This window comes from Eleginops maclovinus, chromosome 8, assembly GCF_036324505.1.
Source record: "Eleginops maclovinus isolate JMC-PN-2008 ecotype Puerto Natales chromosome 8, JC_Emac_rtc_rv5, whole genome shotgun sequence".
In the NCBI taxonomy this organism is placed as follows: Eukaryota; Metazoa; Chordata; class Actinopteri; order Perciformes; family Eleginopidae; genus Eleginops; species Eleginops maclovinus.
The window spans coordinates 13,254,243-13,272,393 of NC_086356.1; positions in this window are offsets into that span (position 1 = coordinate 13,254,243).

The window sequence follows — 18,151 nt, forward strand, 5'->3', positions numbered from 1 at the left end:
AGCAGCCCATTGACCCATCCCCCTGCTGGCTACCCATCACACACAGCTCTCACATGGCAAAATACATCGATCAAGTCAGTGTGTGGTGTGTGTGCATGCATGAGGGTCTGCTGTTTAAGGGTGATGTTGGCATGAGGCTGTGCTCATCATACCAAAGGCATTTCATTTTGTTTAATCTATAAACAACTTTTAGAAAAAAAATAAGCTTCATTTTTTCGCTAAACAAATGTCCCCTTGCACTGCTGTAGTTTCCTTTATATCAAATTAAATCTGGTTGTTTTTGAAAGTCGTTTTTTAAAAGCATTGATTTTTGTGTATGTAACACACACATATTCTCAGTAGCACAATTGCATGTAAGCAGCAGATGCCTCAACTGACTGAGAAAGCGACACAGCCCTGTTGCTGCTGCTGCTTCCCACTGGGTGCTTAGAGAATTGCAAAGAGAGGTCTTGTGGTTTTGAAACCTTTTACATAGTATCAGACTTGTTCTCTGCTCATCCTTGTGTAAGGTGATTCTTGAGAAAAGCACTCAGATAAAAGCTTCCCAATGTTTATCAGCTCATGCACAACTGAGCAGACAGAAGCAGAGCCTCTTCTTGCCCTTAATATTTCCCTTTTGTACTTTCTGATCTGGCCCTCTTGTTTGACTGTGATAGCACCTGGCCAGTTCACAACAGGTCTGAATATAAAGCGATTTATAAAATGGGCTTTTTATGTGGAGATTCATTCTGGATTCCATCTATCAGGAGGAAGAGATGCCCTTACACTTCTGGGTCACTGCACTTGCAAGGGATCCCAAACTATCAATGGAACACTAGTTTCCAACCAGTTTGCTTCACCTTAATGTATTCTGATATTGTAAAACACAATGTCAGATATGAGCGGTGCTTTCTTTGCTGATTAGTTTTTATGTTGTGGGTTGCTTTGTTTGAATGATTTCCTGTGTCAAACTACAGGATTGTGAGGACCAGCTGATCTACTGGGAGGGAATAGAAGATCATGGGTGCAATGCTTAAGACAAAGAGAGCTTTCAGTAACTTAGTATACTTCATCAGAAAAGGAAACATTTTCTTGGGAAGCATCCACAGTAGGTCAGAGAGCTGTTTTGCCCACACTGTGGTATATTTTTGATATGGTTATAGACTTGTTTTTCATAAAACTTGTCATTATCAAGTATGTGATTGCATGTAGTAATGGTATTAGAATAATAACTACATTTAAGTTCCATTTCACAATAAAGGCCTTAGACAAAGAACTGTCCTCACCAGTCTGCTATTAGTAACCATGTTGCTTACAGTATCTGAACAATAAGATGAATCTTCAATATGAATTAATATAAAATATGTTCTCACCGTCTCTGTTGCACAGTTTGTTTGGAAACAAAATGTGTCCTGTGTTGTTCGTAGGAAAAGTTATCCAAATTCCTCTTAGAGTAGAGGAAGTGAGAATCATTTGTAACACCTTGTTAGGTCAAATGCCGTGCATCAAAGCTAAGTAGGACAATACGTCCTCACACTTAGACATGCTTATGTCAGGCAAGGAAAGTTGACAGTGCTTTTCGTTTTGCTTTTTCTGTTAAGGTGACCCCACCATGACAATCAACCATCCAATTACTGTCAAAATGGTCTGTCACCTCTTTCACTCCCTCTGAGGTGTGAAAGAGACAAACACATCCCACAAAACACACCCAGATAAAAAAAAAACCTTGTACATGACGGTCGGTTTGCTCTTAAGTGGGTTTAGAGACAAGCAATGGTCTACAGATTAAGATGTATGAGAATTTGTGGGGCCTCAAGCGCATATAAGATCTAACATGCACATGAATCAAAAGATAGTAGAACGCTTTGATTCGACAGAAACTGTCTACTAAAATCTTCAGTAGCAAAATGGAAATAGAGAAATGATTGTAAATACACTTCAATTATTCAGAGCTCACGCAAGAACTGCCCTTAGGCCAATTAGAGGCCATTGTGTCTGGCACTTTGAATTGAATTATGGTCTCCATCAGGCCTGCTGACATAAGTGCTGCCATCACAGTACTTAAAACATGCTTTGATTTTAAATGGACTTTTCTGTTGAAACTGTTATCATCTGATTGCTTACCATTTACTCTAACCCTTAAGGCAAACAATGTTAGAACATGGGCTGTCTTGCATTAGTCAGGGATGCACTCTGTAAAGACAGACAGATAAAAATGTTGGCTACTAGCACTAATAACGGCCCCTAACTGCTCAGCCCCAGGAGACTTCAATAGATTAATAGAAAGACTGTTAAACACACAGATTTGCAAAATATTTTAACTGCAATACCAGATTTGGGGAATTCACGCTCTCCCTTTCATGCAACAAATGAGCAATTTTTGAACAAATAAAATGACTGGTCCCGTTTTTGACACTGAGTTCCTTAAAATACTCACAACTACAATGCTACAATTCATTTAAACTGATTCATAAAACAATCCAAGACCGCGTTTGTATCAGGAATCATCATTTGTGAACTGCAACAATTGCTCACAAATCAATTTGACCCTGATGGGGCAGTGACCTCTGCAGTCCAGGTATGACCTGCCCTGGCTTCATCTACTTTGGAGCTGCTGAAGGCCTCTTCACCTCGTCTGTAGGTAGGCAACTCAAAACACCGGCGCGATTGATTTCTTCACACACAGTATACAACTGGGTAATAGTTGTCACAGCTTGCCCATGGTCCTTTTAACGTTGTTATATTGATTATTTTTCTAAATTATATAAGTGTCTTATGCAAAAGGGAGGCAGGGAATGGTTAGAGAGGTACACTCTGAGCCATCAAAGGCCATCATCAGGAGAAAAGTGTTATCTAATGGCACAGAGGATCAACTACTCATGTATATTAAGAGCTCCTGCAGACCTGTGTGTGGATTACTACAGATTTAGCTAGTGGCACAGAAACTCACAGGAATGGGAGATTATAAATGAAGCTATCCTCAGCGACACAGTGAACTGCGGCAGAGGATGTGACAGGCTTTACAGAGACATTAATGAATTGTGGTCGCTCTTTATTCTATGGCATTAACACTGAACAGCGTTTATGAGTGTTTTAACAGCACAGCTATGTGCTGGTGATGGGGGCGGAGAACGCCGAAGCTTTTTTGAAAGGAACGTGACATGTGTCTAGGTCATATACTGTATATAGTACTAAATGATGTAATGGTAATGTATTTGGTCTGTTTTATGAATCCTCTAATTCATTACTTAGATTGTATGTGTGTCAACTACATTTTAGTGAAATGGTCTGCTTTTTGAGGGACATAAAGTAACTGACAATGTTCATATACTGCATAGGGATTGAACTTATATGTCATGGTCATAGTGTCAGAATCAACAGCCCTGCGGTCAGGCTTACAAATGTCCAGCTTTGCTGGAACCTGTCTAAAGATAGTATATTTGACTGCAGGGTGGTTTCCACTATTTTTACAGAGTTAAGTGTCGCTCTACCTCCTAAAATGCCACATCAAATCTGTCATTTATATTATTATCTCCACTTCAAAAATAAAATTCATTGTAGTTTGCCCTATATTTTCATTGTCCTAAGGTTCTGTCTAATTACATTTAAATGTGGTGTAATTACTTGTCTTTAGCATTTCTTTTCAATGCTAAATCGTTTTTTAAAAATACTTATTTTTATTATCTTTATTATTTTTCCTACTTTTACAACGTATTTTCTTATATTGTTTATGTTCGCACCACCAGACACCAAATCAAATCCCTTGTATGCGTAATTCCTGCAATTAGCTTATTTTATCCTTGACCAACTTTAATCAAGAATACATTTTACTGTGAGTGAGAAGGAAAACAACACACAATCCCATAACATTTAAGAGTTAGAAATAATTATCCGGTGGTAAACAGATTGATACTGTGTCTGTGACTAGATTTGATGAACAATTCCTAGACTTTTGAGCAGCAGTGGTCATGCTGCATAATGAGTGGTTTGTACCACACATCAAAACTCACATGTCAAACTCAATGGACTTACACAAATGTAATCCACAAACCACAATTTGAGTATGAGACATGGTAATTAAGCAAATATCGCCAATGCAAAAATGTAAGGCCTAGGTTTTTATGGATTATAAACATGCCCACTGACTCATTACAATAGAAAGAAACTAGTTTTCCGCGTAGGTAATTTAAATTGTACAAAATAAAATTGTATGTTTGTATGTGTAAGATATATTCCAATTGTATTACGGTTGTTGTATGTACAATATCTGATGTTGTATTTATTTTGGTTTAAGCAGGCTAGTTCTTACTTGTTACCACCAGAGGGCGACATGATAAATGCTCATACATGCTGTATAACCCACACCATCTCAAACCGCAAGCAGAGGAATACTTCTATTTTTGATGTTATGCAAACCTCTCAGGGTTTTTCTGAAGTATTTGTGAAATGCATCCACACAAGGGCTCTTCAAACTACTCTGTATCTAGCAGAGTACATTCAGATACGATATCCTGACTTCCAGCAGGACACACTGTTCTTCAAAGAGAAAATGCTGTTCGTGTAACACACACACTATGAAAACTATAACACTCCCACTGTTCAATTGTATCACGTTGATCTTAAATATACATGTCTTTCTCACAGCTCCTTAATCCTGCATTTCATATCCTGTTATTTGCATGTGATAGTATAGAACCTAGTATTTTTCCAAGTATTTTGCAGTTGTATTATTTTTTTCCTAAGATTTTTAACATCTCTTATACTGATGGATTGCTTCGATTCAGCAGATATCCTCTATTGTACAGGTTGCTTTGCAGTTTTAATACATTTAATTTGTTGTAACAAAATGTAAGCCATTCTGTTATTGTTGGTATATAAACAGAGTAGGTTTCGCTATTTATAATCTAGTCTCCATGTGAATTATGAATTGTGAATTTCTGTATCATGCATCCACAGTAATTCAAAGCATGTCTGTTCACCAAACATGCAATTGGAGGAGTTGGATGAGTTCAAGAAAGATCACAAGGGTTGAAAGATATTCACGAGCCGCAATGAGAGATCAAACTCTCATATTGCATTCAGTGTTGAATTCTATTTAAAACATTTGAACAATAAAATTAGCAAGTTTGCTCATTGCTTTGAGACAACTAGCACCAGTTAGCCACTCTGAAGTCCTTGTTGACCTTGAACCGGATCCCAAAGGTCATGGATCCGTTTTAAATTAACAACATAGTAATGCACATGCACGCATGGCAAACGCTGCATCTGAAGCTGTATCCGCCCTCATGTGCATGCTTTCACTTTACAGAAAATGAAGTCTCTTTATCTCTTCAGTGTATTTTTTTAATCAGGATGTATCCAGTTGAGATTCAAAATCTCTTTTTTAATGGAGTGTTGGCCAAGGTAGGCAGCAGCTCAAAGTGTTAATTATCTGATCAGTTTCACTTTCATACAGATGTACTGTCTCTGACAGATGCTAAAAGTCATTCATATCAGGATGTCATGATAAAGACATGTTGCTATATGGAGCTTTACTACCACCTAGTGGATTCTGAAGCACACCACCTCCTGCAGATGTACAGTATTGAGGTGGAAGAGCAGTTGTAGGTGGTCTGAGGTGGGCCTCTCCAGTTGTAAATACTGTTCTGACACGTGTGTGACCACTCCGGTGTCTGTGACCTCTCACCCCTGAAAGCTTAGCTTTACCACCTGGGGGTGGACTGTTCTTGATCTAGCGGCACCTCCAGCAGGCTGGCACACAGCTCTCTCACTCAGTCTCCCTGTAAAGAACCCCAAGGTCCACTTTACTGTGCACACACATACAAATACATGTGTGTATGTGTGTGTGCATGGCCCTTTTTTAAAAACAGCTCCATTACAAAGGTATTTGTCGTTGAGGTCTTTGGGACTGTGCAAGTAATTTCTGAGTGGCTCATGTTTCTAAGTGTTACCTTTATATCCTTGCTTGTTACAGATGTTGTTTATGTTATAAATACCTCAGTCAAAGCACGGTCACATTCAAAGTTAAAGCATGTCTAAATTCGGTCTATTATGGTTTGTAGTTGTTTAACTTTGTGTGCAGTGTATCTTGTCTCGTTTCACGTCTCCTGTTTGATCTGTAGGAGGATGCACACTTTCTACCCAGTGCAAGTGAGGGCTTGTCTTTATATCAGTGTACATAGGACTCAACACAGTAAAAATGGGTTTAGCTATTGCTTATTTTGGGCTTAAGAACATCTGGGGTGTGTTATCACTAAAGCACTCTCTTCCCCTTTAGATCCTCACACAAACACTCTCCCTTTCTCTCTCTTTCAATTGCAATGTGTAAAGGTTTGACAAAAGTTGTCATTAAAGATGTCTTGATGTCTGACGTACAAGTGGGAGATTTTGCGTGCAGCGACCTTGAATGAGACAGATGGTGATAGACATTTAGGGTATACAAAAACAGGTGTGGCATTCTGTGAGCGGTCCTCAGGTGCATCTTTTCAATATCTGCACGAAGAAGTGTGAATTACTGTTGCATCATTTACCTCCTCCATGACACCTAAGAACTCCCAATCCCTCATCACGTAATGATCTCTAACACCCACCTGAGCAATCATATACACCCCTTTGATCATCTTTATCCCTCACTTTAGTACAGATTAAAAAAAAGCTACAGCACCAACAAAGGGCAAAAATGTGGCTCACTCCCACTGCCTAGCCTTCTCTCTTTATCATTATCTATTCTCTTTTATTACCGTGTCCACATGCAGTACAGAACAATACAGCCCAGGCGGACAGATTGGAGGCTCATGACAGGACCTGTAACATGATGACACACCAAAGGCAAGGTGAGTGAAATCCCCCTCCACTGTGGGACATGTGTCACAGTCCAGCCGTGTCTCCAGCCTTTTTTGTGGTCTCGCGTCTCTCTTATATGGCTCTCAACCCCTCCGGCCATAACGATAAAGCACCCATCTGCTGTGGGGACGCTGGTCTTTCTCTCTCTGAACTGATCCCTCACAGCAGTTTCCCCTTTGTCAGATATGCCGATCACGTTTCACTTTTGACACCTCTCTGTTTTACACTTGCGTCAGGTACGAAGGCTCTTCTGTTCTCAGAAGAAATGTATCGGGAATCTGATATTCATCTCTTTCCAAAGCTTTGCCCCCCGCGCCCTTGTCCCCCTGGTGAAAACAGTACATTTTAAAGAGCTGAAAAACAGTTCTAAAGGAATGCATGAGTGCGTTGAGCCTCACAAAGAGTTGGATAATTGACCCTTCGGCTGACCTATTATTCAAGACCGAAGGTGAAACGTTGAACTGCCATACAGGAATTGAATGTTTTTGCAACCTTTTACATTCACTGTATTCTCTTTCTATTTAATGCTGTACAGCAGTGGGCAAAATCTAGCCTCGGGCTGTAAGTGAAGTATCATATAGGTTCCTGGGTGGCTTGCTGCACATTTTTCCAATCCACATTGACAAGAAATTTAGTAAAAATGGGAATATTCTTTGTATTTTAACTATAAATAGGTTGCCAGAGTGCATGATAAATGATAAAATAGATTAATAAAGCTTAAATCTAAAAAATGTTGCCAGGGAAGATTATTATTATTTGCCCCTGAACAAAGCTGGTTAAGTATCGCTGCTATACAGTCTACAAGGTTGAAGCATCCGCTCTGATATCTAACCTATGTTTATATGGATCTGCCTGGATATCTATCTATCTTTCACCTGTCCCTCTGCCCACACAGCCATATATCTATCTATGTGTCACATCCATTTGTGAGGCTGTCGTTCATCCCTAGTGTTCTCAGCTGTCCCACTGCGTCAATGGTGTTGCTGGTGATTCTGCACACAAACTCGCACATGCCAATTGTTAGTAACATGAACCGACTCAGCATCCTAACCTGCAGTGAGATCGCCTGTCACAGGTCAGAGAGACAGCTGTACTGTTTTCAGACTCGGGCTTAAACTGATAAAGTGTCTCGGAATGGGAGAGATGTCTGATATGATGCAAGTTTATCTTGTTACAGGCGTGATAAACTTCATATCTTGTCTCGTGAACCTCCCGGAGCCATCTTCATTTGGATTTAGATTAGATTTCATGAATGAAACTACAGTAACTTTTAGAATTAAAGTACATGAGACATTTTCTTTCCTTTTCGAAGTTCACATACTAGTTTTTTTCTGTTAAAGGCTAGACATAATTATGCCCAGAGCAAGTCAACATCTGACACCTGGACCTTGACCTGTGAACTCAAGTGAATGTCTCCAGACTTCGGCTATCAGGTAGACTCAAAACAACGAATGAAAAGAATTTTACATTTTCTCTCCACCCTGAATGACTCACTGCCTTGTTAAGTACATATGATTCTTGTCCTTGAAGCTTAACACCTTAGTGATTACCAAATAAAGCTGACCTCTATGTCCTGGTAATACTGATAACATGCATCATTATTTCTTATTGTCTTCTCTTTATCAGCAGTTCACACTTAGATCTCTACATCAAGGTATTAAATGGATTTAGCTTGGAGTCAAACAACATGTTTACTCTCTTTTTAATTAGATACAATATCCACCAATGTTACAAAAAAACAACAGTTTAATTAGTTCATATCTGATAACACATTATAGCTGATTTAATCTAGGATCCAAGGATACAGGTATACAACTAGGACCTTGGAAGTACATTAACAATGCAACTTTCCCATAACCTCTACTCCCAGTGAACTGATTAGATTATCGTGGTATTACTTCCAATTGTCTCTTTGTAAGCTACACACTGTTTGTTATTGTAAGCCTCTTGTTGTGTGCTGTTCATGAAACAAAGTTCAAGGTTGACGCCACATTTGACTCACATTTCTTTTAATTACAATAACAACTGAGCAGTATAACATAACAATATGTGGTAAGGTAATCAAACTTAAAACTGTTAAGTGTTAGAAGGGTAATTTAATAGAAGTGAAATACGAAGCACAGGGAAATGCCACATCCTGTTTAGCATTATCATGAGTCATATTTCTGAGGGCTGGAAAAGTTCACCTCCCCTCCGTCCACATCTGTCCTTAATGGATTTGGACCGGCTGGCAGGACCAGGAGTTTATACATTTTTACATCGGTGGCCCCAGTAAAAATCTGAACTTCTAACCCTAACAGTGTGAGGTTCATGTTCGATGCATGGAGGTGTGAATGTGTGTGTAGTCGGCTTGCACAACTGGGGTGTGAATTTGAGATTTGTACAACACGGGAGGATAAATTCAGCCAGTAGGGAAAAAGTAAATCCATTTAACAGATAGTGCTTACATTAAGGCAGTGCATGGCCAGATATAACACAGATTGCAATCAGTTAGCAGTATTAGAAAACCAAACTCACTTTGGAATTCTTATGGTGGTATGTATTGTGTTATTTTATCATTTTAACCTGAATATGTGAACATATTGTTTTGATCACACAATAAATGTATTGCTACTGGAGTTTCGGGAGTTGTAATGCTTTTTTTTCCCATTTTTTTCTCCATTAACCTTAGAAGTGTCAGTGAGGTTGTGCCAAAACTGCCACCCTGACTTCAGAGACATCTCTGGCCGTTAGTGCAAAACATGCCAGTAAAAGTGATTGAAAGCAAATTGTTCAGCATTTGGTGAAACTGAACTAGCAATTCCCCTTATATCAATCTTTATGCTAGGTAAACACATCCTGAACACAGGTATTAAATGGCTTCCTCACCTGTTAGAGACGTAACTAAAATAGAGCCTTTCCTTCAATGACCAACGTTTTGAAAGTAATATAATGTTATAATAAGTCCCTCTCTTACAAATCCACCACATAGTTTCATGGACATTGATATATGAATGCTAAGAACCATTCAATATTCAAAACGAAAAGAAATGGACAAAGTCATCTGTCTCCCGTGATTGAACCAGTGAATCAGATGATTAATCTGTGAGCAAGATTCCTCTCTCATTTTTACAATTCCATCTCTTTTCAAGGTGACTGCACTACGTACTCCACATCAAAATGGCCATGTGGTCACGCTGCTCTGATCAACTGTCCAGTCTGCTGAGAGAGACATAATATCCTCTGGGTATTACTGACAGGGAGCATGATACGTGTGTTTATGCCTCAGTGTGTGCACTCTTTGCATTTGTGTGGGTATCTGTGCCTGTGTGAGTGTGCACATATACACACAGGCCCATGTGTATGAGTGTGAATGTGTATGTGTGTCACAGTGTATTTATGTAAGCGGCTGACATAAATACATCAAGGGGAACACACAGCTGTCCAGTGCCATGTTTCCTAGGGGTTAGGACCTAAGATGGACTGTGGGACTGTTTCTCTTGTGGGGTCACCACATTTTAAGTTCCTTTCAGGGAACTGGGATCCCGGGACGAGCCTGCAACAGATCGCCTTCTAGTGCTTTCTATAACACATTTGCAGCAGGAGAGGAAATGGGCATTTAGCATGTCCCACTGCACAGTCTCCGGATGGCTGCAGTGAAAGGGACCTGTTCTGATCTCAACACATACCAGGCTGGATTAAAACAGGGAACCAGAGCAGAAACAGGATCTGACTTTCTCTGCTGTCTGTCTCTAACCCTGCGGCTCCTTCCCAAAGACATCCTCAACACTTCCTTCTCCAATTAGTGTGACCTTGTTACGGCGGGACAGGGAAGCTTTGTGAAAGGCAAGACCCAGCTTCATGCACCACACTTTTAGCAGAGCTGTGCAGCGAGCACACTGGAGGTTATAATCAAAATAGCTCAGTTCAAATCTGTAAACCGATACAGATATGAAAAGCAAACGGACATCAAGCAACTTAATCGTGTCCCTTCCCCCGAGGGAGCGTTTCATCTTTCCCTAGAGGTTGTGATCAGCACTTGGCCAGCCCTGTTTGTATAGTAACATAGTAGGAGGAGGCCCTGGCGGATACTCTTTGAATGCTAAAAACCGTAAAGCCAGCATAGAGTCTGACACTGTGCCACCTTGGGGAGGAGCGCTAATATCCCACATGCCCCCTCTTCGAAGAGGGGCGCCACTGACAGCTGCCGAAAGTCAGAGGTCAAAGTCATGCCAGGTAGATATCAGCGGTCAGGATTTCAGGCGGCCGAGGCCAGGCAGTGAAGGATGATGAAGGGCTGAGATTAAAACGACAATAGTCAACATCTTTGCTTTAACTTATCATTATGAACCATATGTTCAGGGAGGTTGTGGCACAGTGGGATCTTCGGATCAGGGGAGAGTAGGTTCAAGTCCCACTGCAGTCAGCATGTCGTTGTGTCCCTGGGCAAGATCCTTCACCCCAAATTGCTCCTGTGGGGATTGTCCACAGTATGGAATGTATGTAAGTCGCTTTGGATAAAAGGGTCTCACAAGTGACATGTAATGTAATATGTTGATTGGAGGTTGTAAAAAATGACACCATAGGCATTTAAATGTGCTCCCTACAAGCTTCCACTGCTCTTAGGATCCAGTTTTGTTTGATACATCTACCAGTGAGCATTTTGCTAAGAGGCAACTCAAGAAAATAGAAACTATACTCTGGTACTGAGACAAACAGTTTACTATGGAAACCCTTTATGGCAAAAGAGCCCAATTTAGGGTGGAGGCAAGGTGTTTCCTGCTGTGCTGCCATGTGGCTAATGCAATATGAACAAGTTAACATTTACATCTCAGAATCACGTTGTGTTTAGAAGAAAATATACTGTGTTCATTGTTACTGGTTGCTCAGAGGGGGAAAAAAAGACCCTGACAGCAGCACCAACAAAATACCAAGTGGAAACACAAAGGGGTAAAACTGATCTGTTTCTGCTGAGCAACCAGAGATGGCAGAAGTACTCAGATCTTGTTCTTGAGTAAAACTAAAAGTACCCGAGCGTAAAAATCCAGCATTCAAAATGTTACTCAAGTAAAAGTACAAAAGTTACTTAAAAATATACAAAATATACTTTAAGTACCAAAAGCAAAAGTAGTCATTATGCAGATTGGTCCATTTCAGAAAAATGTATATTATATGTTTTATAATTACTGATGCATTAAAGTGTTATCAGAGCTGGTAAAGGTGCAGCTAGTTTTAATTACTTTGTATGCTGCAGGGTAGCATGTGAATTTACTCCAGGTGTATCTAAAGTCTGATTTAAGTGTTAATCATATTTCACATCATTAATCCAAATCTGCAAAGTAACTAAAGGTATTAAATAAATGTAGTGGAGTAAAAGTTCACCATCTAACTCTGAATTGTAGTGGAGTAAAATTACAAAGTAGCATAAAATGGAAATACTTAAGTAAATTACACATATTTCAAAATTGTACTTAAGTACAGTACTTGAGCAAATGTACTTAGTAACTTACCACCTCTGTGAGCAACTTCATCAGCCTAACGGACGGCCACCCTTTCTTTGTGTAATGTCTGTAGGTTTGGACATATGGCCCACCTTACAATACATAATACACACAAAATCTTGCTCCAAATTTCTTATTTCAATCAATCTTTTGTCATGCAGACAGCTGAACACAGAAGCGCCTGGAGGTTCTTAGAGTTTGGGCAGTTGCCAAGATGTCTCAAGTGCATCTCAGAGTCATCTTTGTATCGCACCTGTCTAGCCCTTTGCACTAAGGCAGGATAATGCCTTCCTCTTTTCTCTGTATTCTTGAAGAGTAAAATAAAAAAACAGTAGCAGCATCATAAATGTTTACACATTAATAACTTTCTAGGTGCTCTCCTCCACTCAAAGGACCTTGAATTCATCGCTTCCATCATGGCCCAATGAAGTAACTGGTCCGTGGGAGAGAGCTTACTGGATTCCCATTTGTGCATGGGGTGATAATTCACCCTTGACCAGCAATAAGCTGTTCACACAGCAGTGCAGCTATAGGTTGCTACCATGATGACAGGCCTTCATGGACCATTGCCCCTAAGAGAGGAAAACAGCTTTCAACTTTTCAAAACAGACTATATAGTTGACTAAAAATTACATTTCTGTGAGTACCTTGGTCTACGTTTTACACTGTATATCAGGAGAGCACCAAAAATGTGCATAATGTAAATATTGATATGTGAAATAAGTCTAAAAGGATATGTGGGTTTTCAAATGGCTCCCCTCTCTCTACACATTTAGTATCTGTGTCTCAGAGATTTAACCTTCCTTACTTCCTCTCTTCTATTTATAACAGTGTCATAGTCCTGACTGCACTTTGATAGTACCAAGTGATCTCATTTACACACACTCGCTCACACGCACAGTCACACACACACATGCTAGCAAATACTTTTGCATGCATACAATCTATGCATGAATGATGCCAACAAATACTCATAAAATGTTTGAGCGATGACTGAGACAGATGGGAATACTGCTCTGAGTGCCACAATGGCTGAGCATTTGGCAGTGTGCCACAGCTGAATTGTAGCATGTCCTAATGGATCAGCTGAAGGCTATGAGAATGCTTCTGGATCTGCCCTGACTACCTGCTCTCTATCTCTGCATCTCTGTGCCAAGGGTGATCCGCTGACAGCTGAGCTCACTCTGGCAGACAACCGTTACTCCTGCACACAGCTACATGCACAACACACAGTGAGAGGCCACTGTCATGATCTGCATTGCAGCCAAAAGCACTGTGAGGTTTAGGCTGCCAGAGACAATGAAAGAAACATCTTTATAATTGAATGCAATACTACTGTCCTTAAAAGAATGAAAGAGGACATATTGTGCTCATCTTGTGGTTCATATTTGTATGCATATTTTGTGCCTCTACCGTGACATGTATCTATGCTTTATTTTGCTCATACTACCTCTTTTCACACTCTGTCTGAAACCAGAGCCTAGTCTGCTCTGATTGGTTAGCTGGCTAGCTCTGTGTGATTGGTTAACAGCTTAGAGATGTCCCGCAACTTAGCCAATCATGTACAATGTGCTGGAAGCACAAGTGTAACATAGAGATGTCATTCTGTTACAGATGTAAACAAAGGAGTCAAACGGAGGTGTTTCAAACATGGGGGAGTGTGTGGGAGAGAAACTCCCTTGGACGTGAATTTGGGGATTTTAGCCTTTGAAGACCAATTACAGGCACAAAAACCCACAGTATATAACACATTACAAGAAGGAAAACCCCAAAAAACATAAAAGGGCCCCTTTAAGATTATAGCTTGAAATGGAGTTGTGATGGATTCCAATATTATCTTTAGGTACTAGCGTTGCGCTAAACACTACAAAATGTTTAACCTCAATTCAAACATTTTACGAGATAAAGCTGTTGTTTACTTCTAATTATATTTCCTGTAACACCTTATGGAAAGACCTTGTATATACAGTCTATGGGAAACACATGTGTTCATGAAGCAACTATTTGTCAATTGACAGATTTGAATAAAACTAGATTTTTAAGCATTACTTTCGGGGGAAAAACACTGATGATGTTGTACCCGTAGGGATCTGACAAACACAAATTGTATTCTTCCCAACCAAAACAATGCTCCAATTGAATTGTTTTCAGTAGGTCTTTACGATAGTTTAATTTATTGCATCCTCTTCCTGTGGGACTTGTGTATAATGCAATGAAATATTTTACTCGTGAAAGAAGACATTGTGTAGTTGGAATGGAACATGCTAAACAAGCCAACAGATGTCACACTTTTATTGCATTTTAAATGCAACAGTAACTCATTTACTTAAGAGGCGGGAAACACATTAACATAACCATGAACAGGTTGCTAGTTGTTGAACTGAAACGATGATTTAAACAAACCAATTCAAATTAAAAGGGATACCATACGCAGAAGAACACAAGCCAGCCCAAAACAAACAACAGTAATAAACCATTTGTTTCAAATTATGATTTACACTTATATATTTGAGCTGAAACGGCTGCGATGATCTGGATTGTTTGCCTGAATGGTGTTATGTGTTGTGGAGGGCCCATCTTTGCACTGTGGTGGCGTGCCATCAAACATTGAGGTGCTTGTCCCATCGGTGGCACAAATAATGAAAGAGGGCTCTTCTGCGAGAGTGACGCGTCTCTTCCTCACACCCCATGTGGTGGTGATTCGTTCGGCTTACTCGTGTTCCTCCTCCAAACAAATTAATATTTATTAAAGTCACTCAAGTATTCAGCTCAGGGGATTTATGACACCCCCGGACTGTGCAGCGCTCTCACATAAAGGAACTCTGTGAGATGGGTCTATTTTGAGTGACCATTATCTTCTCAGCTCTGCCTGTATGAGACAGAGGAGAGTCACAGTGGAATCCTATCGTGACACTGCTGCAAGATATCAATAAACAATATGGCCTCTGTCTGTCTTATCTATGAGCAAGCTATGTCCTGGCCGGAGATGCAATATGCAGTGACGTGTAAAAATATGTAAACTCTGCTGCAGTCATTCAAATGAAAATGTATTTGGTGCTACAAAACAAATGGTCATAATATTAAAAATGTAAGGGACTCACAGGATTGTAGCACCACATGAGTCATCGATATAAACATGTTATGCCAGGCTCAATCGAGTATTGTTTTCATTATTGATTGTTTTGATGATCGTTCATTGGTCTGTAAAGTGTCCCAAGCGGAAGTTTGAAATGTGCCTATTATAATCACAATTATTCTGTGACAATAAAAATTCAAAAGTGTCATATTATATACCATCATCAACTGATTTCCCACGCATGGATATTAATACATACATAGATTAAATATCACATTTGGAATACAATACATTCAATATATTGCATTTTATAATGTACTGTATATACTGTATGTATTTATGTGTAAGTGTATAATAATGTTGATTTATTATTACGGTTTATTTCAGTTTTCATAAATCTTTGTAACAATAGATGTTTTATTATCTTTATCCATATTCAGACAAATTAACCATTCTTTAAAACAGGGGTGTCCAAACTTTTTTCACTGAGGGCCAAATACAGAAAAACCTCCAAAAGGCTGGGCCCCCTTACTAAAAGTGAGGTATATTGCCTCATAAATTACGTTATAAGTCTTAATCAATCAAATGATACTTGATACTTGAAAATGCTTAAAGAAAACTAACAGCCTCCATCACAGTTCTGCATAGCTGGTCATTTATTTTGTTGGCAGCTCATCCCTTACAACAGAACCCTCAGACTGCTTATAATTAGGGTAAATATGAAGGGTCTATTTCAAGCTTGTTTTGTGAATAAGTTTTGGGGCTTTTTTTTAATTAAGATTTGTTAGAACATGTTTTAATTGACTACATTTATTTAAAAAGAGGATTTATTAACACATGAATACTACTGTCTAATATATGTTTACATATATATTCAAGAAGTAAAATATAAGACATTTCATGTATTGGCCATATTCCATTACACTTTTAGAATTTGCTGAGGGCCAATTTAGTATGGGGCCACAGTTGGCCCCCTGGCTGTAGTTTGGACACCCCTGCTATAAAGGGTTTGATAAATAAAGCACATGAATAAGAACCAGCTCAACATGTATTTCACTGTATAATAAATGAAGGTAATTCTATTATTGCACAATTGTTTTACATTTTGATTTCTCCACTTCCAGCTTCAAAAGTTTTGTGATAAACTTGAATTAACCTTGAAAAACCACAGCTTTCTAACAATGCTCTGATCTGTGATCTCAGCGTTTGACATGACATTGTTTATACAAGTAAGATTTCCTTTCATTCATTCTTTGTACCTGTTTATTCCTGTTCAGGGTAAATAGGAGCCTGGAAGCTTTCCCAGAGTGTGAAAGCATTGACACATTGCACAGACCTGTTCCTAGAACAAATAAATATTCCTGTTGAACCAAATGAAATGCTGTTGTTTTTTATTTGACGTGTAGCAATATGTTGAATAGTTTTAGCGCAGCTGAGTTGATCACCAACCCTGAGCCAGTGTGATGCTTAAGTGAGGGCAGGAGGGCAGAGAGAATTATGACCGTTGATGGGAAGGATTGCTGCAACAACTAAATCACAGGATGGGCTCTCTATCAGCTATGACAGAACAGCTCATGAACACAGTACATCCAGGTCATTGGAATTTGTATTAAATGAAAGAGACACTAGTAATAAATACCATAACATACTATTTCTATTCCAAGACATTAGTAACATAGTCCAATTAAAATAGTTTGGAAGGGTATTGGAAGTTGGAGAGGATATGTTCCTGTAACAGCAGGACAGTAATAGCAAGAGAATGTCTGCAGTGACTAACACCTGGGACTTTTTGGCATAAAAACAAGTCAGCTCTATTAAATAAGTTAAGTCAGGGTCAAGGTAGCATACCTTGACCAAAACAAATGATGTGAATTCAGAGTATTGTATCATAACAAACAAAACATAATAAGCTGTCAGGTTTTCCAAAGAAACCATGTGAGAACATGACGGAAAGGAATCCATACAATGAGGACTTGGCTCCATGTATTCTCAGAATGGGCAGGGCGCACATAAATGCTTGAAAGAAAGCATGTATTGACAGGAAGCTTGAGCCCATGAGCAAACAAATATGAGCCTTAATACCACTGCATAACAGATAAGTCAGCGTGGATTTAAAGTGTCAGCGCTGGGATTTCTATCCCTTTATTGAACAGCCATCTTTAGCGGCATTTCACATGTTAAATTAAAACCAGACAGCTTCTTGGAAAAGCAAGTGTTTAGTTGTTGGAAGGAGACGGTCTCTTCTGGCACATGAACACAACACGTTTAATTCCTTAAGGACTGGGTAGCTTGTGGAATTTAGTTGTACGGAAGATGAAAGGAGGGTGCTCAGCTTGTAAATCATGAAGGGTGATGGAAAGGCTTTCTCAGGTGCCATCTTAGCCGCTTCACAGGTCTTCTTTTGTGGTCTGTGCAGTGTTGCCCCAGGCCCTTCTTATTGAATGACCAGATGCTCAAAGGTGTGTATTTGAGATACATGTGTATGTAATAAATCTGGAGTGCAATATAAGGCCAATAAATATAGGCTAACATGACCTATCAGAGTGTCCATCGTGCCCTAAATTCTTCTCTCGCCTATTTACAAATGTGTTCTAGTAAATAGCAAGTGAAGTGGGACTCTTAAATGTGAGATGTGTGTAGCCATCAGACGGAAATTGACACCGGTGCGCAAAGAGAGCGCGGAGATCAGGTTAGAAACATGCATCGCAACAGAACATCTCCAAATCGCATTCCACATACTGAAATCTAATCCGAGGACATCAGGATGTGTGAC